General features: G+C 39.2%; 1 non-coding gene and 1 pseudogene across 1 annotated transcript; both read right to left on the bottom strand.

The window, feature by feature from the left end:
* Positions 1-110: 110 nt before the first annotated feature.
* On the bottom strand, positions 111-266 carry LOC149516055 (5.8S ribosomal RNA). The gene has a single exon (XR_016346747.1). It is a non-coding gene; the product is annotated as a 5.8S ribosomal RNA (ribosomal RNA).
* Positions 267-557: 291 nt separating this feature from the next.
* On the bottom strand, positions 558-2,260 carry LOC149516054 (18S ribosomal RNA; annotated as a pseudogene).
* Between the last annotated feature and the right edge of the window lie 18,858 nt (positions 2,261-21,118).

Below are 21,118 nucleotides of genomic sequence, written 5' to 3'. Positions count from 1 at the left end.
TCGGTGACACACTTTCAGACCAACCACGATCGATGAGATCATAAGAGGCCATTTTCCAGCCCCTTCACCCATAGCCCAATGGGTAAGGGGTTGGAAGGGGCGATGATGCATGGCACCCAGGCAAGTGTGTCGTCGACCTAATGGCTTAGGGTGCAACTTACGTTCAAAGACTCAATGGTTCATGGGATTCTATAATTCACACCACTTATCGCATTTTGCTACATTCTTCATCAATGTGAGAGCCAAGATATCCATTGTCGAGAGTTGTCTTGGTTTTTCATAATAAAAGGAGTCATGATGCCACTCGTTTATGCACTGCAAAAGGGATGGCGACGGCATATGAGCTCTTTTTCATTTTGGTTCCTTGGTGCGATTTGTGCTGAGGGCTCGTTATTCAATTGGGGGTAATGATACCAATTGTTTCACCTACCTTAGAGGTGGAACAAAGTGACCATCAATCCTGTTGAGGGCCAAAAGGGGCTTAAAGCATGGAGACACCCTCGCCTCCTTAGTGTTTCATTAATGCATTCATGGGTCATTCATTAAGCGGGTTTCTACAATGATCCTTTCATAAGTTCTCCTACAAAAATCTTGTTACAACTTCTCCTTCCTTTAAATGATAAGGTTTCAATGGATTCTTGTGATGTTGCAGGCATCAAACCATCCATGTCACCATGATCTAAATGCTTCACCAAATCATTCAATCAGTAGAAACCACAAATGGTGCCTATAAAGGGAAAGAACATAGTTAATGCAAGCTGATGACTCATGTTTACTAGGAATTCCTTGTTGAAAACCAACAACTGCAATGATCTATCCCCATCATGATGAAATTTTAAAGATTACGCAGACCTATCAGCCAAGGCTATAAACTCATTGAATACATCAGTGTAGTACGCATGCAACCTATAACATCTAAAGGCTTCATAGACCTGTTAATGCCTCAAACTTCTTTAGCTTAACCGGCCATAGTCCTTTTAAGAAGCCAGCCATAAAGGATCATCTCCATGCAGCTAGTTAGCAAGCTGAGGTCTTATTTGTTAACAAAATTAACTAGACAAATGACTCTACCAACTAAGAATGGCCATGCACCACCACCCATAGAATCAAGTGAAAACTTTCAGTCTATCAATCCTTACTATGTAAGTTTCATCCTTGCAAGCATACTCTCCCTAAAACCCAAAGACTTTGATTTCTCTAAGGTGTTGGTAGAGTCCTAAAAATAACATCTGTTAATCCGTGGTCGACATTGTTTATGGTTGAGACTAGGATGGTATTTGATCATCTTTGGGCCCCTAACTTTCATTCTTGATTAATGAAAACATCCTTGGCAAATGCGTTGGCAGTTGTTCATCTTTCATAAATCAAAGAATTTTACCTCAAACTATAAAATAAAAATGCTCGTTACTATCTCTATTAATCATTACTTTGATCCTGAAGGCCAACACAATAGCACCAAAATCTTATGATGTTATCCTATGCTAATGTATACAAACATAAGCTAGCTTTGAGCATTATAATTTTTTCAAAGTAATGGCACAGAAGGAATGACCCAATAATTAAGGCTAAGAATGCATTGCCGACAGTAGGGATGAGTAGATTGATACTCATCATGAGACAAACCAAATGATCTAACCCTAGTTCTAACTACAAGCTTTTTAACTATAACAATTTAAATATGCACTATTAGAGCTGAAATTATTATAGCTGCTAGCTCCAGACTTGCCCTCTAATGGATCCTCATTAAGGGATTTAGATTTCCCTCCAATATATTGTTATTTATTATCACAACCTCTTTATGTTAGCATTAGGTAACTTGCATGCATGTTGCCTTCCTTGGATGTGGTAGCCATTTCTCATGCTCTTTCTCTGGAATCGAACCTTAATTCTCCATTACTTGTGACCACTATAGTAGGCCATTATCCTACCATTAAAAGTTGATAGGGTAGAAATTTGAATGATGTGTCACCGGCATAAAAAGGCCATGTAATCCGTCGAGCTATCATGAATCATTAAAGTAATGGGCAAAGCCCACATTAACCTTTTATAAAATAAATGCATCCTATTCAAAAGTTAGGGTTTGCTGCACATATTAAGCTTTAGAATTACTACAGTTATCCAAGTAGTAGATACCATTAAACAAACTATAACTAATTTAATAAGCCATTCATAGTTTCACAGTCTGAATTAGTTCATATTTACACATGCATGGTTTAATCTTTGAGACAAGCATATGGCTATTGGCAAGATCAACCAGGTAGCATTCCTTTAGGACATTAGTGCTACATGGGCCTCATCTCACTGACTAAGCAGTGAAAAGAGCCAACACAAAGCACAAACATCATGTAGGTCGAGCACGTAAAATGCTAGCATCAAACAAACAAGGACCAAGAGCCCATATCCTCAAAACATTCCATATTTGAGAGCATGGTAGAATACCAGTGCACCAATGCAGCCATAAGAGTTTGGGTGGCACACATGAGACACGAGGCACGATTAGGGTCTAACTCATAGCCCTTAAGGATATAAAATGGATAATAGATGGTAAGACATTTGGTTTCTAATGATTTAGGTTTGTAACACAGGATTCTAATTATGCCCCTAGGGTACGATAACCACATAGAAAGAGATTAAAGAGGATGACGGTCAGCAGTTTGATGCATCAAGCATAGAGCATGCCAACCAAGCAACCGTAGCACCACTCATATGCCCATTGCTTACAAGTGGTAGCATCTACGCACACCGATCCATAACCCACCCACTCAATTGCTCGATGAGTGAGTGGAGGAAATGATGTACGAGGCCATGCCATAACCATTTAGCATGGGAAAAACACAAGCAAAGGCTACAAGATTGCCCCATCATCTAATAAGCAACAATGGCATGACACCACCATTGCTTAGTTTGGCTAAGACTACAAGCAAACTCTATTGTCACCACCTCAGGGGGATATTGCCTAATTCAGGGAGTTATTCCTAGGGTCTTGGGTAGCATCGGTTGTATGAAAAGGCTTGGCCAGGCCAAAGCATTTTTATGGTCGATAAAAAGATATCATGAGACTACCAAATACCTGAAAAACTTGGCCAAACCAAGCCCGTGACCACAACTTCTGCTTGCCACCCCAGGGAAGCATTGCTCAATTCAAGGACTTGGTCTAGTGCAGCAACAATCACAAGCATGGCCTTAAGCTCAGCATAACCAAGCCCTTTTTCTATATGCACGCCAATCAATTGAGGTCATGGGCACTTGCTGGTCACTGAAGCAACTAGTTGTCAGACAACACAGTCAAAAGGTATGCATAGCCTAAATTTTGCTCTAGAGATGTTGTCATGGATGTACATAATGATAGGCCCATCACGTACACCTTTTCCTCTCATAGAAGGAAGAAAGCCTAAACAATCACCCCTTAAAGAGCATAAAAGATTTTATAGATATACTAGTAGTAGACATTAAAGTGTCTATAATGGAAACACTTTTTTCAAACAAGCATATCTTACACCAAGGGTCCATAGGTACCAATGGTCATTGAGGCATGTACCTATACCAAGGCCCAGTTTCACGAGCCATGTGTTCCTTACATTGAAACCACATATTCATTTGGCACCAAGACTACTCATAGTCAAGGTCAACATTTCGTGAGTCCATTTTCTCAAGGATAACTCGATATCTCAATCCTTCAAGCCGTATACTCATGAGCCCTTCCTAGTTCTAACCCCGTATAGTCACACGCAACAATCTCAAACTTAATAGAAATGAACCTAATTCTTATCAACTCATAGCTCACGATTCTCAAGGTGGCCTCAAGCACCCATCTCTATTTGTAGGTGTCATAGTCCATGCACAAGTCCTAAGCCAAGTAGGCTGAAAGATATAGCTTTTTTAAGTTAATGCAGATGAAGGATCAAGAAAGATCAAAAACAAGGTCAAAAATGCACTTATGTAACCCAAGTGTGCAAACTAAGGCCTAGGCTAAGGTACTAAAGCATGGTGAGGTCAGCAACCTAGTGCTGAGAATAAGGACTGCTCATTGGAAGGATCTAGAATACCCTAAAAGAATGGCACAAGTAGACAGGTATGGAAGGCTCTAGATTAGCCTAGAGATAGGCCAGATGTGTGAGCATAGAAGAGTCTATAGTAGCCCAAAGCCAACAAGGTGCACAAGCACTAAAAGTTCTAAAAGGGCCTAGCATAGGAACAATAGTGGGTACTGTAGCGAGCAAACAATGAATACTTTAGAAGGCCTTAGTTACAGGTAGAATAATAACCAAATAGGGAAAGTTCTAGATCCTACTAGGCATGGGACTTAATGGTAGTGTTTGAACTCTTCCTGACCCAAGGCTTAATGGGGAGCCTAGAACAAGCTAGATATTGTAAAGGCCTTAGTCTTCCAAGGAAGTGTCTAAGGAATTGGAATGGTTTAGAAGACCTATAAAGGCCACACAATTGGATCAATAAGGGCCATATGTGTTAGGGAGGCTCAAGTATAAATAGAAGCCCTCCTTTCATTTTTAAGCAACAAAAAAAAAGAAAGAGAAACCAAGTCATAGACTTAGCCATACTTAAAGACTTAAAGATAGATATTGGAGTCATTGTAAAGGCATTGAGCAATTGTATATAGCATCAAGTAAATAGAAGTTACAATTGTTTTAACTCTTCTTTCTAGCTTTCTTCCAAGCTCTTAGGGAGCCAATGGAGTACATGGCATAAGCATTCAACATAGAGTCAGAAAAGATGCTAACTTAAGCACATGGATGGTAGTTTCTAGCCTAAAGCTACATGGGTGCTAGGCTTAAGCCCCCCACCCATGACAATTAGTATTAGAGAAGGTTTTGAACCTTGGCAATGACCAGTGTTGGTGTCAATTAGAGTGCACGTGTAGCTTCCATGCTTATGTGTCACTTAGGCTATTAACTTGCATTTAAAGTTACAAGCTATAGGCATTATTGGTAATAGGTGTTGAGAGTAGAGCACATGGACACTTGAGTGCTCCTAAATATGTGTAAGAGATCCTTAGTTCAAGCTTTACATTTGTGGCTGAGTGCACAAGTGATGTCCATAAAGGTCGCTTACCCATAAACAAAGAGAGAAAGGCTAGTATGAGTGAGAGGTTCTCATCTATGAATGCTAGTTCAATGACACCAAAGATCATATAAGAGTGCTAGACTCCACATGCAAGGAGTCCAAAAAAAGGTAAAAGCCATGGATAAAAGCTAAGTGAAATGGGAAGGTGCGAGACTTAAAGCAAGAGCATTGCCATTGTTAAGTCGATGGTCAGGGCTAAGTACACTAAGTCTCTACAGCCTATGGGTAAGGGCTGAGCCTAGGGGTAAGGGCCTGAGTGAGAAAGATAAGAGTAATATATTTTTAGGGGAAGAGAAGGCTAATGAAGAACCATAACATTGGAAGGCAATGACCAAGGGTTCGATCCAGGATAAAGGTACAATGACCATGTCTTTTAACTACTTTTTATGCTTATGACCGTATAAGGCCATGGAACACCCATAGTAGAAAAAGCTTTGAGCCATTGTGAAGACTTAGGGAAAGTCCAATGGCAAGAGTCATGATGGCAGTTGAGTCGACAGAAGAAGATCTCTCAAGCTTTTGATGAAGGCAAGGTGAGTGTGGCTATGAAGAGCCACTAGCTCTAGAGATGGATAGTTTGTCAAAGAAATGGTAATAGCCTAGACATGTGCATTGCATGCCTTGCACCTGTGTGCTCTACACACCTTAAAGGGCTCATTAAGTGAGAGAAGAGGCAAAAGACCCCCTGGTTTAGAGGAAAGGATAATGGCACATCAAACATTGAGGCATTACACACTTTGACAAGCTAGAATTACAGAAGCCTATGGGACATAAGCATTGCATTCCTCAAAGGGCCCATTGAGCATAGAAAAAAGGTAATTACATGTCACCAGCTAAGGCACTGCTTACTTTGACAAGCATTGGTGTCATGGGAATCGCATTTGATTATGATTAAAATAAAGGATGACAGTGAAGGTGTATCGAGAACCATTATGGACAAATAACCATCATGTGCCAAGAACCATTAGAACGAGAATGGGACATAAATCTAGTGTATTCGTGCCATGAAAGAATGACATCCTCTAGCAACGAGGGCATTGCTAGAACAAGTAAGGGAGAATGTCATAGTCCATGCACAAGTCCTAAGTCGAATGGGTTGAGAGACACAGCTTGTTTGAGTTGATGCAAGTGAAGGATTGGGAAGGATTGAGAACAAGGTCTTAAAGGCATATATGAGGCCTAAGTGTCTAGACTAGGGCCTAAGCTAAAGTATGAGAGCATGGCAAGGTGAGTAACCAAGTGTCGAGAATGGGGACTACTCATTGGAATGATCTAGAATGCCCTAGAAGAATGGCACAGGCAATAGGCATAAAAGGCTTTAGATTAGCTTGGAGATAGGCTCGGTGTGTAGGGGTAAAAAAGTTTAGAAAAGCCTGAAGACCAGCCAAGTGCACAAGCACCAAAGGTTCTAGAAGGGCCTAGCATGGGAATAGTAATCGGTACTATAACACCTAGATGAGGAAGGGATTGGAAGGCCCTAGCTGTAGGTAAAGTAGCAACCAAAGGGGAAAGGTTTTGGAACCCACTAGGTATGGACACTTAGCAAGAGTGGCCGAACTCTTCCAAACCTGAGGCTCAGTGGGGAGCTTAGAACAAGCTGGATTTTACAAAGGCCTTAGCCAACCTAGGAAGTGTCTAAGGACTATGAAAGCATCTAGAAGGCCTATAAGGGCCACACACTTTGATCAATAAGGGCCATATATGCTAGAGAGGCTCAAGTATAAATAGGGGCCCTCTCTCTTATTTGTAAACAATAAGAAAAAAGTAAGAGGAACCAAGTCATAGACTTAGCCATACTTAGAGACTTGGGGATAGACTAGGAGTCATTATAAGGGCATTGAGCAATTGTATATAGCATCAAGTACATAGAAGTTACAAGCTTTAACCTCTTTTCTAGCTTTCTCCAAGCTCTTAGGGAGCTAATGGAGTGCATGGCATAAATATTTGGCATAAAGTTAGAAAAAAAGCTGACTTTCGACACATGGATGGTAATTTCTAGCCTAAGGCCACATGAGTGCTAGGTTTAAGCCCTCAGCCCATGACATGGGCATCAAGGTCCAAAGCACCAACCCACCTTGCTCATAAGGGTGCACAACCCCAGTTCTCATAATATTATCTCATATTGGCATGGTGAGAACCTAATACCCTGCTTGGATCATCTGCAAGCTATCATGCCTAAAACCCAAAGGCATAACACAAATGCTAGTCAATAGCCAACCTAGAGCCACATTCAACCAAGAGTGCATTATTGACAATAAAGACAAGTAGAACGGTGCTCATTGTGAGGTAGACCAAATAACCTAACCCTAGTTCCAACTACAAGCTTTTTAATTGCAACAATTTAAATATACACTATTAAAGCTAGAATTATTGCAGCTATAGGCACCAAACTTACCCTCCAATTAATCCTTATTAAGGGATTTAGATTGTACTCATTCTAATTACCAGACTTATAAAGCCCGATATTGTTATTTATTGTCACTACCTCCTTATGTCAGGATTGGGTAATTTGTACAACTACTGTTTTCTTTGGATGTAGTAGCCATTTTTTATGCTCTTTTTTTGGAATCGAACCTTAATTCTCTATCACCCATCACCACCATAGTAGGCCACTGTCTTACCATCAAAAGTTGATAGGGAAAAATTTTGAATGATGTGTCACCAACACAAATGCTATGCAATCTAACAAGTTATTATGAATCATCAGAGCAACAGATAAAGCCCACATCAACCTTTTATCTAATAAATGCATCCCTTCCAAAAGTCAAAGTTTGTTGCATGTATCAGCTCTAGAATTACTACGGTTATTTGAGTAGTAGATACCATCAAATAAACTATAACTAATTTCATGAGCCATTCATAGTTTCACAATCTAAATTAGTTCATAGTTACACATGCATGGCTTAATCTTTAAGACAAGTATATAACTAATGGTAAGATCAACCAGGTAGCATTCCTTTAAGGCATTGGCACCATATGGGCCTCAACACACTGACCAAGAGTGAAGAAAGCCAACACGAATTATAAGCACCGTGTGTGTTAAGCACATATAATGCATAGCATTAGACAAACAAAGGTTGAGAGCCCACACTACAAAACGTTTTGCACTGAGAGTACAATCGAACACTAGTGCACTAATGCAACCACGGGGGTTTTGGTGGCACACTTGGGACACAGGGCACAATTGTGATTCAACTCACAGCCCTTAAGGACATAAGGTGGGTGAAAGATAGCAAAACATCTGGTTTCCATCGATTTAGGTATGCAACACAAGATCCCGATTATGCCCCTAGGGTACGATGACCACATAAAAAGAGATTGAAAAGGATGATGGGTCAGTAGTTTGATGCATTAAGCATAAAGCCTACCAACATACATAACCATAGCACCACTCATATGCCTATTGCATACAAGTGGCAGTTTCCACATACACCAATCCATAACCCGCTCAATCAATTACTCAATGAGAGAATGGTGGAAATGATGTACAAAGCCATGCCACAACTTCTTGGCATAGGAAAAACACAAGCAAAGGCCATGATACTACCACTGCCATCCAACAAGCAACAATGGCATGGCACCACCAATGCTTGGTCTAGCCAAGATCACACAAGCAAACTCTGTTTTCACCAACCTAGGGGAACGTTGCTTGATTTAGGGACTTATTCTTGGGGTCTTGAGTAGCATTAGCTGTATGCATAGGCTTGGCTAGGCCTAGGCATTTTTATGGTTAATAAGAAGGGACCACGAGATTACCAAATACCAAAGAGACTTGGCCAAACTAAGCCTACGACTATAGCTTTTGCTTGCACCACCCCAAAGAGTCGTAGTCCAATTCAAGGACTTGGTCTATGGTCTAGGGTAGCATCAATCACAGGCACGGGCTTGAGCTTTTCATAATTGAGCTCTTTTTTCATATGCACCCCAACCAGTTGAGGCCATGGGCATTTGTGGGTTATCGTAGCAACCAGTCACCTGACAATATAGCCAAAAGGCATACACAGCCTAGATTTTACTCTAATGACATTACCATGGATGCACACAATGACAGGCCCATCATGTACACCTATTCCCTCTGTGGGAAAGAGAGAGTAAGCCCTTACAACCACTCTCTAAAAAGCATAAGAGATTTTATAGATATGCTAATAATAGAGTTAAGGTGTTTGAAATAGGCATATCTCATACCAAGGGTCTTCAGGTGTTGGTGGTGGTTGAGGCATGTGCCTGCACCAAAGCCCAGCATGTGTCAATGGTGTTTAAGACAAGTGCTTATAGTAAGGGCTAACATGTGCCAATAATGTTCGAGGCAACTGGCCTCACCAAAGGGTCATCTTCTATCGATGTTGATTGAAGCATGTTCTTGCACTAGGTCTAGATTGTACCGATGTTGATCGAGGCATGTGCCTGCACCCAAGGGCCAGCATGTGCCCATGGTGATTGAGGCAAGTGTCCTATACCAAATGCTAGCTTGTGTCGATGGTGGTTGAGGCAAGTGCCCATACCAAAGGCCAACTTGTGTCAATGATGGTCGAGGCATGTTCTCGTACCATGCACTAGAATGTGCCGATGAGGCTCAAGGCCTTGGCCAAAGTTTAATTCTAGGCCATGGTGCACATGCTAGGCTGAAGCATGTACTGGTGTTGCATCTTTTTGCCAAGGCACCATCATCACAGAACCTAACTGATAGCATTGAAGGTTTAACAATTAGAGAAGGGGGTTGGGGGTGCATGCATATGATGTGTGATGGGTGTTGGTCCTTGGCCCTTATATTGGCTACCTATCCCTCAAGGAACCTCAATAACTCATGCCCCCTTAAAGAGCATAGGAGCATTTCTAGGTTTGTAGCTAGTAGCTATTCAAGTGTTTAAAATAAGGATGTTTTTTTCAAATGGCCATAAAATCTTTTACACTTTGATTTTTTAGCAAAATGTTTTTATGGATGCCAACAAAAATACAAGGATCACGTATACAAATTTGGAGCCAGAACTCCTTAAAAAATTTTTAAAAAATCTCAAACCATGAAAATTTTTAAAAATCATGAAAAATAAAAAATAAGTATCTTACCGTAAAACTTCACATGAGGGCTAAGGAGACCATTATATTAATTTACAAGCCATAAAAATGGCATTGGCATGGTAAAAATATAAAGATGTGCCTGAACCCACCTACTACCCGATTGTGGTATACATGGTGCGTGGCCCAGGCTTAGGATACCTACGCATGGTGCACAACCTAGCACATGCCAATGGTGTTTGAAGGAACTACACACACCAAGGGCTAGCAATGCCAATGGTGGTCAAAGCAAGAATCGAGACCAAGGGCCAACTGTCCCGATGGTGGTTAAGACATGTGCATGTGTTATGATCCGTAAGCTAGTCTATGCTTAAAGGTTCTTTTTTAGTTAATTAGTAGTTTCAGTTCTAGCAAGATAGAGTTTGATAGCTAGGGGGACCAAGCCTAGAAGGGTGCTAGAGGTCTAGGCCATGGGTAACTATCTCAAAACAATGGTACAGACAATGATCAAGACTTCAAAGGCTCAGGCCTAGTGTTCAAATTTGACAGAATTGAGACAGGCCCAGGTGCAGGACTGGTGAGCATTATATGAATTTACAAGCCAAAAAAATGGTATTAGTATGGTAAAAATATAAAGATGTGCCTAAACCCACCTACTGCTTGATCAAGGCGTGCATGATGCATGGCCTAAGCTAGGATACCTTCGCTTGGTGCATGGCCCAACATATGCCAAGACTATGGGCCCACATGCCCTAAAGGCAATCGAGGCATATGCATGTGTCACTATCCATAAGCTAGCTAGGCCCAAAAGTTCTCTTTAAGTCGATGAGCAATTTTAGTTATAACAGGACAGAATCTAATAGCTAAAAAGATCAGGTCTTGAGGCATAGTAAAGGTCCAAGTCATGGGAAACTAGCCTAAAATAGTGGTACAAATAGTGATCAAGACTCCAAAGGCTCAGGCACAATGTTCAAGCTTGGTAGAATTAAGCAAGGCCTAGGTACGGCATTGGTGAGCATTATATGAATTTACAAGCCATAAAAATGGTATTGGCATGATAAAAATATAAAAATATAAAAATATGCCTCAATCTACCTACTACTCGATCGAGGTGTGCATGGTGCATGGCTCAAGCTTAAGATACCTATACGTGGTACGTGACCCAACATGTATCGATGGTGTTCAAAAGAACTACACACATAGAGGGTCAGCATGTGTCGATAGTGATCGAAGCATGAGTTAAGACCAAAGCCAACATGTCCCAATAGTAGTCGATGCATGTACATGTGTCACGATACATAAGTTGGTCTAGGCCTAAGGGTTCTCTTCGAGTTGAAGAGCAATTCTAGCTCTAGTGGGACAGGGTCTGATAGCCAAAGGGACTAGGCCTTAAGGCCTACAATAGGCCCAAGTCATGGGAAACTAGCCTAGAACAGTGGTATGGGCAATGATCAAGATTCTTGAGGCTCAAGCATGATGTTCAAGTTTGGCAAAATTGAGCCAGGCCTAATGCAAGCATTGGTGAGCTTTACATGAATTTACAAGCCATAAAAATGGCATTGGCATGGTAGAAATATGACGATGTGCCTGAACCCACCCACTGGCCGATCATGGTGCACATGATGCATGACTCAAGCCTAGGATACCCGTGCTTGGTGTGCGACCTAGCATATACTAATGGCATTTGAGGGAACTACCCACATAAAGGGCCAGCGTGTGCTGATAGTGGTCAAAGCATGTGCCAAGACCAAGGGCCAACATATCCCGATGCCAGTCAAGGCATGTGCATATGTCATAGTTTGCAAGTTAGTCTAGGCTTAGGGGTTCTTTTTAAGTCAAGCAATAGTTTTAGTTCTAGTGGGACAAAGTCTGATAGCCAAGGGGACCAGGCCTTAAGGCCTACTAAAAGTCTAGGTTATGGGGAAATAGCCTAAAATAGTGGTACAGATAATGATCAAGAATCTAGAGGCTCAAGCATGATGTTCAGGTTTGGCAGAATTGAGCCAGGCCCATATGCCAACTCTGGTGAGCTTTATGTGAATTTACAGGCCATAAAAATAGCATGCCACAACAAAAATATGAAGCTGTGCTAAACCTACCTACTACTCAATTGTATTGTACATGAAGCATGGCCCAAGCCTAGGATACCCATACACAATGTATGGCCCAGCATGTGCAGATGGTGTTAGAGAAAACTGCCCACACAAATGGCCAGCATGTGCAAATGGTGGTCGAAACATGTGCATGTGTCATGGTCCACAAGCTGGTCTAGGTTCAGAGGTTTTTTTTTAATTGAAGAGCAATTCTAATTCTAATGGGACAGGATCTAATAGCCAAAGGACTAGGCTTTGAGGCCTATTGAAGGATAAGTCACATGGAACTAGCCTAGAATAGTGGTATAAGTAGTGATCTAGACTTTAGAGACTCAAGCATAATGTTCAGGCTTGACAGAATTGAGGTTAGCCTAGGTGCAAGCGTTGGTGAGCATTACATGAATTTACAAGCCATAAAAATGGCATTGGCACAGAAAAATATAAAGAAGTGCCTAAACCTACCTACTGCCCAATCATGGTGTGCATGGTGCATGGCTTGGGCCCAAGATACCCATGTGAGGTATGTGGCCTAGCATATGCCAATGGAGTTTTAGGGAACTACCCATACAAAGAGCTAGCATGTGTTGATGATGGTCAAAGTATGTGCTGAGACCAAAGGCCAACATGTCCTAATGGTGGTCGAGGCATGTGTATGTGTCATGGTCCGTAAACTGGTTCAGGCTTAGAGATTCCTTTCAAATTGAGAAATAGTTCAAGTTCTAGTGGGACAGGGTTTGACAACTAAAGGAACCAGGCCTTGAAGCCTATTAAAGGCCCAGGTCATGGAAAACTAGCCCAAAATAATGGCATAGGCAGTGATCAAGACTCTAAAGGCTCAAGCATGATGTTTAGTTTAGTAGAATTGAGCCAGGCCCTAATGTCGGCACTAGTGAGTGATACGCAGGCACATAGTTAGACCCAGGTGTGGTCACACCTAAACACAACCTTGGAAGGATCAAATTTGTGGGCTTCTAAAAAGCCTAGTACTATAATACAATCTTTGATAAGCTAAAATTATACTGAGCACTTAGGTTTTATAGGCTAACTTAGGTAGATAGTGTCAATTCCTTATCTAAGGCTGTATGAGTTTGGCTTAAGACCGGAGCTCGTGACACATGCATTGAGTGTCATTTGGTGTCAATGGCGATCAAGAGGCAAACAAGTGCCTTGGGTAAGAAAGTCATGATACACATGCTAAACCAAGTGCCAACATCTGCCAAAGAGGTGTTCGAGGCAAAAACCCACACCAAGGGCCCATTTGTGCTAACGATGGTCAAGGTAAGTATTGGCACCAAGTGCCAGTGTCACAGCCCATACGTGTATAACATGGTCGAGGCACTTCTGATGAGGGCTTAAGCTTGAGGTCTAAAACAAGGGCATAGAATGCTTGCACAAGCTCTTAAACCAAAGTTACACTTCTAGAAGGGCCCCAAATGGACGAAGCCCTAATGCATGCAAACCAAGCCCCACTATGGGCACACCAAGCCACATCAGACCCAACAAAGCACCAAGCCCAAGCAAACCTAATAGAAAAAACTTTCTAAAAGGATCTAGAGACTTTCAAGGATAGTATAGTTTCCTATACAATTTGAACTCTTGATATATATCTCATGTAATCTCTTTGTAATCTTAAACTCTGTAATAGCCATTGGATTGAGTCATTCTTGCCACTGATTCATGGGGTCTTCAACTATAAATAGAGGGCCTTTCTACTTTCATTGGATGTACAGAAACACTTGAGTGAATACAAGTTACAGCATTTTCAAGCATCTCTTTCTCTTTAGTCTTTTCTAGCTTTAGAGTGACTTTTAATGTTCTTCTGAGCGCTCACTCTTTAAGAATGTTTTTAGGCTAACTTGGGCATACAAGAAAAGAGTCCAACTTAAGGTTGCATGGAGCATTGGCATAAGTCCTAGGCCCATGACAGTTGGTATCAAAGCAGGTTTGCTTTAAGGTTGTGTTTAGTTTGCACTCAAGGTGTTCGAGGGAATGGCATCTCAAAGAGATGTTGGTAGCCAAAAGCTAGAGGTTCAAGAGCCAACCCATGGAAAAGAAGAAAAGGCTACCCCATGGGACATGATGTCAACCCTGGATGGTCGTTTAACCAAGATAGAGGTAATAGTGTTAGATCTTAGAAAGAGGTTCAAAAAGACTGAAGAGGAGATCAAGGAACAATTCCATGGTGCCCTCAACGAATCCATCAACATGTTCACCTAAAAGAATGAAGCCTTGGAGGCCATGGTTAAGGTGATGCACAAGGAGATGAATGAGCTCAAAATGGAGCTCATAGCATGCGAGGTAGCTATTAGGAATGGTGTGTTAGCTGTAACAACTAAGGCTCAAGTAAAAGTTCCAAAGCCAAAGGAGTATAAAGGAGCTAAGTCCATAAAAGATGTGGACAACTTTCTATGGGGAATGGAGCAATACTTTTGAGCCATAGGCATTGATGAGGATGCCACTAAGGTAAGCACAGCTTTTATGTATTTGGTTGACATTGCACTATTATGGTAGAGATGCAAGTGTAATGATGCAAGCCACAAAGATGTTATTGTCTGGACTTAAAAGGAGTTTCAGGTAGAGTTTAAGTAGCAGTTTTACCCTGAGTATGCTAATGATGAGGCAAGGGTAAATTTTATAGGCTTAGTTAAGAGGTGAGGTGTGAGAGTATGTTTGAAAGTTTCTAAAACTAATACTCTAGATTTCAAATCTTGGAAAAGAGGAAAGTCTCTTTTGTTTCATGGATGGAGTCAAACCATAGGCTAAGAATGAGTTACAGTGAAAAGGTGTCAAAGATCTAGTCAAAGCCATGACAACTATTGAATCCTTGGTGGAAATCTGGCCATAAAAGAAGTCTGAGTCATTCAAGCCAAAAGGTAATGGTAGAGACCAATAGTCCAAAGAGGAAGAGAAAGATTGATAGTCCAAGGATGGGGACAAAGGACGATAGACCAAGAATAGTCAAGGCAAGCCACCATCTGGGAAGTGAAAGCCAAAGCAGTGGAACAACAAATATCATGAACCATTAACTTGTTATATTTGTGAAGATCCACACTTGTCGAAAGATTACCCCAAAAAAACTAAGCTATCTACCATTAATAAGGAGGATGGTAAGGGGTCAGAGAAGGAAACCATGAAGCTTGGCTCGATAATGCTAAATTCAGTCTAGGCCAAAGAGTGCCACAAGCAGAAAGGACTGATGTTTGTCAACTTGATTATTATAGGAAAAAAACTGAATGCATTTGTGGACATAAAAACATCTCACTATTTTATACCTAGAGATGTAGCCTAGAAGCTAAACCTAAAAGCATAGAAATGGGCTAGTATAATTAAAATAGTCAACTCTAAAAAAGTCCCAACAATTAGCATAGCCCATAAAGTGGATCTACAACTTGGTGAGTGGAAAGGCAAGGAATTAGTTGAGGTAATTTCTCTAAATGATTATGATCTTCTTGTTGGTTTAGAATTTCTTGACCATATTAGTGCACTTGTTGTGTCTTTTGTCAATTTTATTTGCATACTAGACCATCAATACATATGCATTATGCCAATGAAATAAGAATTAGGGTCATAGACCAAAATGCTATCTGTCATACAGTTGGCCAAAGGAGTGAGCAAGAATGAAAAACTTTTCTTGCAACCTTGAAGATGGAAGAGTCTAAGTAGAATAGTGTTGACACCCTCTTAGAGGTGTTAAAGGTACTGGAGTCATTCAGAGACATGATGCCCACTGAATTGCCCAAGAGGCTACCATCAAAGAAAGAAGTGGATCGCGAAATTAAGTTGGTGTTGAATGTTGTCTCACCAGTTAGAGCCCCATGTCGAATGTCAACCCCAAAGTTGAAGGACCTACAGAGATAACTCAAGAAGCTTATTAATATAGGTTATATCAGACCATTAAAAGCCCTATTTGGCACCCTAGTGTTGTTCTAGTGGACGCATGATGGGTCCTTACGACTATGTATAGATTACAAGGCATTGAACAAGCTGATAGTGAAGAACAAGTACCTAATCCCACTCATTACAAATTTGTTTGACCAGCTTGGAGATGCTAGATAGTTCACCAAACTAGACTTATGGTTAGGGTTCTACAAAATCAGAATTGTTAAGAGGGATAAGCCTAAGACAGTTGTGTCACCTACTATGGATCTTATAAGTTCTTGGTGATACTCTTCAACTTGACCAATGCGTTAGTAACATTTTGTTTCTTAATGAACAAGGTACTTTAGCCATTCCTAGACCATTTTGTTATGGTTTATCTTGACAATATTATGATTTATGGTTATAGAAAGAGTATATAGAGCACCTTAGGCAAGTGTTCCAGGTATTGCACGAAAATGAGCCATTCATGATGAAGGAGAAATATTTTTTTACTCAAAAAGAGGTGCCATTCTTAGGCCACATTATTGAAGGTGGCAAGATCTGAATGGATGGAAGCGAAGCCTAGGCTATACTAGATTAATAGTCACCAATCGAGGTCACAGAGCTGATACATTCCTTAGATTGGTGAACTACTACAAACATTTCATCAAAGGCCATTCTACAATCACCACACCATTAATAGACATGCTCAAGAAAGTGAGAGTGTGGGATTGGAGTTAAGAGTGCCAGTAAGCCTTTAATCGACTAAAGCATACAGTGATTAAAAAGCCTATTCTTGTTTTAGCAAATCACACTAAACAGATATAGTGTATATAGATGCATCAAACTTTGCCATTAAAAGGGTGTTGATGTAGGAAAACCATCCGATTGCCTTTGAAAACCAAAAGCTCAATGAGATCGAGTATAGGTACACAGTTTAAGAAAAAAAATGACAACGATGGTGCACTATTTGTCCACATAGAGACATTACCTATTGGGATCCATATTTATGGTTAGAACCGATAATATTACAACAAGCTCCTTCTAAACTCAGAAGAAGCTACCTTTCAAGTAGGTAAATGGCAAGATTTCCTTACAGAGTTTGATTTTAGCATGGAAAGCAAGCTTGGAAAAGCTGACTTAATGGTTGATGCACTTAGTAGAAAGGTGATGCTTGCTACCATCAACAATCTTAATAGTTCCTTGGTGTCACACATTAAAAAAGGACTAGCCCATGATCCTATAACTAAGATACTCATATAGTATGCTCAAAAAGATAAAACCAAATGTTTTTAGTTGTAGGATGACTCACTTTTCACCAGAGGGAATAAGATATTTATGCAACAGCATGGGAAACTCCGCAAGGAAGTTATGTAGGAATGCCATGACTTAAAGTGAGTTGGCCACATTGGAGTGCACTGCACCTTAGCACTGGTGCAAGACCAATACTAGTAGCCTTACATACAGGATGACATTAAGGCTTATGTCAAAACTTGTCTAGTCTGCCAATAGGAAAAGGTGCAATAGAAGTTACTAGCTAGTCTATTGGAGCCATTGCTTATATCGAAGCATTCATGGGAAAGCATTTTGTAAGATTTTATAGTTAGACTACCTAAGTCATATAAGTTTGGGAACATCATGGTAGTGATGGATAGAGAGTGATGGATAGATTTTTCAAGTATGAAACATTCATTCTAACAACCAAAAAGTGCAAAGTTGAATAGAAAGTCTACTTATTTCTGAAGAATATGGTGAAGTATTGGGCCATACTACAAACTATCATTAGTGATTGAAATGGGCATTTTACTAAGTGATTCTGGACAAAGTTATTCAAGTAGTTAGAAGTCAGACTTGAACTTTTCCACTAGCATGCATCCACAAATTGATGGGTAAACTAAATGAGTTAATAGGTTATTGAAGGTCTACCTCAAGCACTATGTTAGTGCAACATAGCATGACTGGCCAAACTATTGGATGTTGCTCAATTTTCTTACAACTTGAAACGGAGTGAGGCAATAAGCCAGAGTCCATTTGAGTTAGTGATAAACCAGCAGCCACTCATTCCAAGAGCTATTACAACAGGCTACACTGGACCTAATCCAGCAGCTTATAGGTTTGCCAAGGTTTGGCAAAAGCAAGTAGACCTTGCAAGAATCTGTCAACACAAAGTAGCCAAAAAAAGTAAGAAATGGGCAAATCACAAGTGATAAGATGTGCAGTACCAAGTTGAAGACTTGGTGATGGTAAAACTACACTTAATCTTGCACTAATTGATTTAGGAGTCACATGGGATGTGATTGATAAGTAAGTTATCTACCTAATTTACTTATCATGGCTTGTAAGACTATACTCAAGGTTATGATAAACTAAATAAGATACTCACACACTAGAAAAAAAAGATTTTTTCAACTTGATAATGAGAGCTATTGATTTGATCCAAAATAGTATGAGCAACAAATTAAAATATAAGAAACCATATCTAAATTGTTTTAATACAAAATGATTTTTACTTGCTTATATTTTATACTTATATGGTTTTTTTAATATAAAATAATAATTTGTCACTTTAAGGCATAAATGATGTCAACTTGACCAAAACTTCTTGGATTGGTACTAAAACTTAAGAATAGTTTTCAAGCAAGAAAGGAAATTGTTTGTTCGATTCTATTTATCCATGTTGAGGATAATAAGAGATTAGAAATCTATCAAAATCATAGAGATGATATTGATAAAGCCATATATATGATATTGGCTACCATGAGTTCTAAATTTTTAAAACAACACCACAAAGGTACTTTTGTTCTTGTTGCATCTTGTTATTGTTGTTTTTCATATAGCTTGTAAGTGCACAAATCAAGCAATAATAATGAAAGTATCTTAGTATCATCTCTCAAGGGATTGTAGATTGTAAATTTTGGGTTGCTCTTTAAGTACCAAAGGTGAGATCTTATATTCCTATATCTAAACAAATGAAAACTTGGGTTTGGTTGCAAATCTAAATAAACAGAAGATTGGAAAAGTAATATAGGCTTTAAATCTCACTTAACCAACTGTCACTTTGTAAGCTAAAGATGTATAGCGATAAACTAGATCTAAAAGAATAATAATTGAAAGCTTGAGAACAAGATAGAGTGATTGCTGAATGCTTGTAAAAAAAAAAGGTGGCATAAAAGTAAACTTTGTATACCACTAAAAGACTAATGGTCGAACTTGTAGAAAGTAAAAGAGATTGGAAATCAAACTTGTAGGACAAAGAAAATGTTTTGTCAAAATATAGAATGTAAAAAACAAGATTTAGAATTAAAATAATGAAAGAAAAGATCTTGGGAAAATACTTTTTTCATTTGAAATAAAAGAATTTTAAAGAACAAAGTTTGGTTATTGGCAAATCTATCACCTAAGCCAATAACTAAACTAAAATAAAAGAAAAGAACTAAAGAACTAAAAACTTAAAAAAAAAAAAAAAAAGAAGTAAGGAATAAGATGTTGGAAAAAGGTAAATGACCTCCTTATTTATAATAAAGGATTCAACCAAGGTGGATAGGATTATAAGATTTTGATTCAAATTCAAATACATGATGATAGAGCTCATCTTCATATTTTAATAAGGCATGGTGGAATGAGACTCCTCTTTCTCAAGAATACTTTCCTAAATGGGGTCCTGAAGAAAAGATCTTGGCCTTTGATCAATGTATGATGAAATCTTGATAAATCTCCACTCTTGGATTTTGCTAAGATGAGTTTCCAAAGCAAGGATTTGAATTTCATCCAACTCTTTGAAGAGATAAATTCCTCCTCTAAGTAAAACTTTTCAAAGCAAAGTTAAAGTGTCATGATTCCTCTTAAACTCTTCTTGGCTGAATATATCTAACCTCCATATTGGTGAAAATTGCATAAAGTCCTTCTTGAATTAGGTATTGGCTAAATATGATAAGGATTGGAGAGTTATTAAGCTTTCAAACTAAGTTTCATCTTTTCTTGCATTTGAAATTGATGAATGGATAAAGTTCTTCTTGGATGAAAACACTTTGGCCGAAAGTTTTTCTTTTTCCTTCTAAGCTTGAAATTCTTCAAATATCATATGTGTGTTTAATCTCCTCTTGGAAGTGAACTAACTGAGTGCATATAAAGTTATTATGCAAGCAAAATTCCTTCATGGCTAAGTAAAATAATCACTCTTGAAATAAATCTCTTTGGCCGAATACAAGGGACAGTTCATGTGCAAATAAACTCTTCTTTTGTTATATGGTTAAAACATTCAAAGAATTTAGAAGTGAGATTGAAAATTGAATTGGCAAAGTATCTTAACACCAAGATTAAATCAAGGTAGAGAGCTTAAGACAAGAACTTTGAATTATCTAAAAGAGAATTGGATTCTCTCATAATGGACTCCATTGGAAACTCTACAACCTAAGATAACAATTCCAAGTGGAGAAATTGAACCTTGTTGGACATGGTTTGATCTTTGATATATAAGCTTACTATACCCTAGAGATTACTACTTACCTACCAAATAGAAGTTTCATCCAAATCCATTGTCATGATAAGAAATGAGATATGGAATAGTAAATGCCACACATGTCATAATTAAAAATTTTGAACAATGCATGACTTATGTGAAGTATGCATCATCTAACAAGCTTAGAGCTTGGTTGGATAAATGTAAGTCTGTGGATATCTAAAAGGTTAGATATTAAATCTACAATCTCAATGAAAAACGTGTTTGTTCTATTGCATGCCATTTTCTAAAAAGAATTGTCCCTTCTAGAAAAAAGGTAGTGGGAGTAAAATTGAACTTGAAAAGTTTAAGAACACAAAACTAAGCATTTCGATGGAACATGGTCTCTCTAGACTAAGGCATTCAGTGCACAATCGAAAGCTTAAAGTATACATAAACCCCAAAGGACAAGTAGGATACATTAATCTCTTAAGAAATATAGATTTTTTATGGACAAATATGTATTTCTCATAAATGATGAAACTACAAAAAAGGATGAAACATTCAGTTATAAGAGATAATCAAAAGAATTTTATATCATTAAAGACTAAGATGAACCTTTTGTGTACAAGAA

Source organism: Durio zibethinus, chromosome 11 (assembly GCF_047325235.1).
Source record: "Durio zibethinus cultivar Kanyao isolate XHJ-2024 chromosome 11, ASM4732523v1, whole genome shotgun sequence".
Taxonomy (NCBI): Eukaryota; Viridiplantae; Streptophyta; class Magnoliopsida; order Malvales; family Malvaceae; genus Durio; species Durio zibethinus.
This window is presented reverse-complemented; position numbering and strand designations above follow the sequence as displayed.